We start from the raw sequence: 6,396 nt of genomic DNA, 5'->3' as shown, positions 1-6,396 counted from the left end.
GGTTGGTGGGGGGGGAGTCGCTGCACACCGCCCCACAACGCCGGTGACACAGGTTCAATTCAGACCATGGCCGCCACCGTTTCACTGATTAGCATCCGAACCTGGCATGGATCACAACCCCCCCAACCCGCCCCACCCACCTCCCCCCCCCACCCCCCCCCCCACCCCCCCCCACCCACCCCGCCCCCCCACCCACCACCCAACCCGCCCCCCCCCACCCACCCACCACCCAACCCGCCAGCCCCCCACCCACCCACCCCCCACCCCCCCGCCCCCCTAATCACACTGCAGGTCGTTGAGTCGCACGTCGAGGTCGGCAGCGGCCATATTGCCTGCGGCCATCTTGTCTGCGGACACGCTGAGCGAGCCGCCCGTGGCTGGCAGAGCTGCGGGGGGGTGGGGGGTGGAGGGGGTGGGTGGGGGGAGACACACGGAGAGGAAACAGCGACGGTCAAGCGCACGCACACGGAACACCGCCACTCGCACAAAGACAAAGGTCCCCGTGCAGCCTTCACTAATTGGAGGGGCGAGTGCCGTCAGCGAGCGGCACCTACGAAGGCTGCCGGCGCCGTGGCGCACGAGGGGGGGGCGGGTGGCCAGCACCACGCCCGGCCGCCTTTGTCTCTCCCCCAGTGCTAGCGAGGTTCACTACACACCGCACCGGGTACTCGTTTGAGGCCGAGTCGACCTAGGGGAGTGGCCCAGGACCGGCTGGGTGGGTGGCTGGGGTGGGTGGCTGGGTGGGTGGCTGGGTGGGTGGCTGGGTGGCTGGGTGGCTGGTGAGTGGGTGCTGGGTGGGTGGCTAAGTGGGTGGCTGGGTGGCTGGGTGAGTGGTGGCTGGTGGGTGGCTGGGTGGGTGGCTGGGTGGCTGGGTGGGTGGGTGGTGTGCTGGGTGGGTGGGCTGGGTGGCTGGGTGAGTGGGTGGCTGGGTGGGTGGCTAAGTGGGTGGCTGGGTGGCTGGGTGAGTGGGTGGCTGGGTGGGTGGCTGGGTGGGTGGCTGGGTGGGTGGCTGGGTGGGTGGCTGAGTGGGTGGCTGGGTGGGTGGCTGGGTGGGTGGCTGGGTGGGTGGGTGGCTGGGTGGGTGGCTGAGTGGGGTGGTGGCTGGGTGGGTGGCTGAGTGGGGGGTGGCTGGGTGGGTGGATGGGTGGGTGGCTTGGGTGGGTGGCTGGGTGAGTCGCGAAATGAAGAAACTCACTCGAGAGTTTGTCCGTGAGGCCGAGTCCCAGCTCGTCCAGCACCTGGCTGACGATGGCATCACTGCATGCACACGCACACAGACACACACACACAGACAACGTACACACACACACAGACACACGCGGAGACAGACACACACACACGCACACACACACGCACACAGACACACACAGACACACACGCACATAGACACACACACGTACACACAAAGATAAAGATCCCCCGTGTAGCCTTAACAGACTGTAGGGGCAAGTGCTGTTAGCGAGCACCTATGAAGGCCGGAACGGTACACGAGGGGGTGGGTGGCCAGCACCACGCCCGACCGCCTTTGTCTCCCCAGTGGCGATGTTTACACACCGCACCAGGTACTCATTTAAGGCTGAGTCGACCTAGGTGAGGCCCAGGAACGGTTCAGATAATCGTCAACGGTGGTGGCCGTGAGGTGTACAGTCTGGAAAGTACCCACGTGGCAAATTTCCAGTGTGTTGCATGTCGGGAAGTACGCTAAACATTTTGAACAGACACACACATACACACAACTTTGCCTTTGATAATTGTTTTTTACCCTTCTATCTGGCAACAAAACTGACACCTTTTTACAAGGAGTCATGTTTGCATAGACTGCAATACCTGCAGTCATAATGCAAACAAAAAACATAACTCTGATAATGTATGCACTGTCCTTGAAGTTGATTGGTCCACACCCGAGACAGCTTTCCTTAGAGCCCAGTCTCACATGGTGTTGGACCAGATGACGCCAAAAGGCGCACAACTCAAAGACAATGCACCGTCAGAGTATGAGAGCTCGCGACTCCCCCCATCACCTCTCCTCCTCCTCCTCGTCGCCCTCATCGCCCCACGGCGTCGTCGATGGCGTCGTTCATCACCTCCTCCTTCACGTCCGTGATCTCCGACTGCTCCTCAAACTCCATCATGATCTTGTGGACCTGCGGCAGCGTGAGCTGGGCGGGGTGCGACACGCGCGCCGGCGGAGACGAGTCATCGGTCGTGTAGTGGTATAGTGTAGTGTATAGTAGTGTATAGTAGTGTATAGTGTATAGTGTAGTGTATAGTGTAGTGTATAGTGTAGGTTATAGTAGTGTATAGTGTAGTGTATAGTGTAGTGTATAGTGTAGTATAGTGTAGTGTCTAGTTAGTGTAGTGTGTAGTGTAGTGTATAGTGTAGTGTGTAGTGTAGTGTTAAGTGTAGTGTATCGTAGTGTAGTGTATAGTGTAGTGTATAGTAGTGTAGTGTATAGTAGTGTAGTGTATAGTGTAGTGTATAGTAGTGTAGTGTATAGTGTAGTGTATAGTGTAGTGTATAGTAGTGTAGTGTATAGTGTAGTGTAGTGCCTCCATAGAGCCAGTGTGTTCACTTACCCACCATTCCCCTGTAACGACGGGCTGTTGTCGATGGAGTAAATATTAATGAATGCATCGATAAACCCCGTTTCTTTTAACACGATGTGTTTATAATGTTGTTAGTATCTTTATGAATTAATATGTTCATTGTTTAAATGTTATAAAGAACTTCTTTTGAAGGGTAACTTTCAATGCCATCGGAACGAATTAAGCCTTTTCGCTTAACCACCAGTTTCACGGAACCAATCACCAACGTGAAGAAGAGAGATTTCACTGTAACAATGTAACCCAAGTTCAATATTCAAACATAAATAACCATCTTCTTGGTTCTTTCGGTAAAGTCATCACGTAGAATGGAAATAATGAAATAATAAAAATTAAACATAATAAAATACAATTCTCACGACGTTTCGGCCACAACGCAAGCAGCTGTCCTCAGGTGAAGACCAGGTCTGTCAGAAAGACAGCGTCTAAATGAAACACCACCAAGCTTGGCAGCGTATATTTAAGCTGCTGGGTTGGAGGGGGAAGAGCGCCTTGACAAAGGAATTTGCATATCAAGAGGAATTTAGCATATTTAAGATACAATGTTGAAGAATGGCAGTCGAAGAAGCGTCGATGACATTTTTTTAAGTTTTGAAATCCCATCGACGATACTCGTGCCATTTTTGAGTTGCTCCTGTTTGTGTAACGTATCGCTGACCAAATTCTTTTCCGGAAGTACATTTTCAGAGCCAACGAAACGCCCGTAAAATCGCGGTGGTGTTGACGGTGGTCACCCATTAAATTAGCAACCAGGCCCAAAAACCCTGCTTAGCTTCCAGACAGCCAATGAGGTGCGGGCGCATGCCGCAGTGATTTGCTCGCAGGCGTAGAGTCGGCATTTCTTCTTCAACGCATTTATTGTTTCTGCTTCCATTGTCCACACTTTGAGTTGTTCCGTGTTACTTTGGTGACCCGGGTGATCACACGCGCAAAATTCTCGTCTCTGGAGTTGGTAAGACAAAGGCGATTAAGCGCGATTCTAACGCTCGCGAAGCTCCGTGTGTGCGAGGCAGCGGGGCCCAGCACACCTACCTGCTGGTTCATGGCGGCCATGGCCCTGGTGACGCCCTTCATGGCCTGGGCCATCGCGCCGTTGGACTTGAGCGTGTGCATCTTGAGGGACACGGCCTGGATGTTGGCTCGCATCACCATGAACTTCTTGATGTGGCGACGCGTGCGCACCAGGTCCTTGGCCATGATCTTGACGGCGTCCTGCCGCGGGCGAGGGTCAGGGCGGTGGGCTCAGGGCGATGGGGTCAACGGAGCGATAAGAAACGCGACAAGGGAGATGGACACGGGCGATAGAGACGGAGAGAAGGCGAAAGACACAGGCAGGAATAACGAGACACACAGAAACAGCGAGAGAGAGAGATCCACACACGAAGAAAGTAGGACACAGAGACCAAGCCATGGAGAGACAAACACAAAAACAGAAAGATCCACACACGAAGGGCACAAGACACACGACAGAGAGACAGAGCTGAGACAAAAATAGAGACACAGAGAGATATGGGGAAAGAGGCACGTACAGAGAGAGAGAGAGTGTGTCTGTCACATGGAGATGGGCACATTCCATTCCCAAACTCAAAGTTGCCGACCCTTACCCGCCTCCTCCCCTGCACCGTCCCACCATCACCCTGCACACGTGTCCCACCCATCACCCTGCACACGTGTCCCCACCCATCACCCTGCACACGTGTCCCACCCATCACCCTGCACACGTGTCCCACCCATCACCCTGCACACGTGTCCCACCCATCACCCTGCACACGTGTCCCACCCATCACCCTGCACACGTGTCCCACCCATCACCACCTCCCGCTAATCCCGACTCCACCCACAGCGCTTTCCTCCCCACTGCCACGTAGCTTAGCGAGGGCCCATCAAACTATATACCCGTGCTCCCTCACCATGTGGCCGGATTTGGCCATCTTCTTGATCTCAGCGACGATCTTCTTCTCCTGCGTCTGCAGCGTCTGTCTCTCGCGCTCCAGGTCTCTCATGGCGCGCGCGAGGGCTCGCTGGTTCCGCCGCACCATCTGCTCCGGAGTCTTTCTCTTTCCACACAGGCAGTCCATGGCTGGCTGCGACTCTGCAGAAACAACGACGACGCCACAAGGCGCAGTTCAACGACGACGACCACCACGTGGTGGTGACGCGCGCCTGTCACCCGGCAGCGCTGTGGCGAGCGCGGGGCTTGGCCTGGTCGCACACATGTCGTGACAGTCTCGTCGCTTGGACGCCGAGGAGCCGTGCCCTGCACGGCCAGGAGAGGGCGCCTGCAGCGAGCGTGGACTCCTGACAGTGTCCGTGTGTGTGGCGGAGATCGGTGACCCCCCCATTCATCGCACCACTCCCAAATGTAAACGCTCGTGACGGTGTGCAGGACGTGGGTTCGAATCCCGATCCTGACGCCCGTAGAGTTGGAGTTTGTCAGCTCTCCCCACCACCACCACCCCCCACCACCCCCACCACCACCCCCACCACAACCCCCCCCCACCACCACCCCCCCCCACAACCCTCACCACAACCCTCACCACCCCCCCACCACCACCCCCACCACAACCCACACCACCCCCACCACAACCCTCACCACAACCCCCACCACCCCCACCACCACAACCCCCACCACAATCCTCACCACAACCCCCACCACCCCCACCCCACCACCCACCAGGGGTGGGACAAAGTCATTGTTATGCAAGTCCAAGTCGAGTCTGAAGTCATCAAATTCATGACTCGAGTCTGACTCGAGTCCAAGTCACATGACTCGAGTCCACGCCTCTGCCACCCACCCCCACCACCCCCCCCCACCACCCCCCCACCACCACCCCCCCACCACCACCCCCACCACAACCCCCCACCACAACCCCCACCACAACCCTCACCACAACCCCCACCCCCCCACCACCACCCCCACCACAACCCCCCCACCACAACCCCCACCACCACCACCCCGCGTCAAGATGACAACAACAACAAGCAGCAACGTTTAGACAAAACATAAACCACAACAAGTCGTCTTGTGAGCCATGTAAGCGCGTAACAACGACTGCTTCATCACTCAAAGCTGCTCTAGAGGAGTTGTACACCCCGAGCTGTCGCTGCTGTTCAGTGGCCTCAAATACAACGTGTCGCTCCGGATGATCGCTACAAAGTGTGACCTGTCTTCTTGGTTCTTTCGGTAAAGTCACGTAGAAAGGAAGCAATAAAATAATAAAATAAAACATCGTAAAATAATTCTCACGACGTTTCGGCCACAACGCAAGCAGCCGTCCTCAGGTGAAAACCAGGTCTGTCGGGGAGACAGCGTCTGTGTGCTGTTTCATTCAGACGCTGTCTCCCCGACAGACCTGGTCTTCACCTGAGGACGGCTGCTTGCGTTGTGGCCGAAACGTCGTGAGAATTATTTTATTGTTTATTTTCATTATTTTATTATTTCCCTTCTACGTGACTTTACCGAAAGAACCAAGAAGATGAATCCCTGCAGTCACGAAAGCTTTAAATCGAAGTATGACCTGTGTTTTGATTTAGTGCGCTGATCTTAAAGGTGCGTTGAGAAATTATAATTCTGCGACTGATGCTCCTGCTGCTGCTGCTGTAGTGGAGAGACTCGTGCAGCAGCAGCAGCTGTGGCTGCAGGTTCTGCTGGTACGTGTTGTTTATGAAGTTTATTGTGAAAACTCCGTCACAGTTCCTATGATCACTGTTTCATTGCTTGCATGGCTTTATTTTGGTGATTTAAAAAAGTGTATTGGTTTGGCCATGTTTGTTTGTTTGTTGTAGTACAGA

The 6,396-nt window shown here is 55.3% G+C and overlaps 1 pseudogene; it reads right to left on the bottom strand.

Moving 5' to 3' along the window:
- Nucleotides 1–276: 276 nt before the first annotated feature.
- Nucleotides 277–4,682, bottom strand: LOC133340064 (charged multivesicular body protein 2a-like; annotated as a pseudogene).
- Nucleotides 4,683–6,396: the final 1,714 nt, after the last annotated feature.

Source organism: Lethenteron reissneri, unplaced genomic scaffold (assembly GCF_015708825.2).
Source record: "Lethenteron reissneri isolate LAM-NWPU_2019-01 unplaced genomic scaffold, ASM1570882v1 scaffold_684, whole genome shotgun sequence".
Lineage (NCBI taxonomy): Eukaryota > Metazoa > Chordata > Hyperoartia > Petromyzontiformes > Petromyzontidae > Lethenteron > Lethenteron reissneri.
Note: the sequence above shows the minus strand (reverse complement) of the source record. Positions and strands in the feature narration are given on the sequence as shown.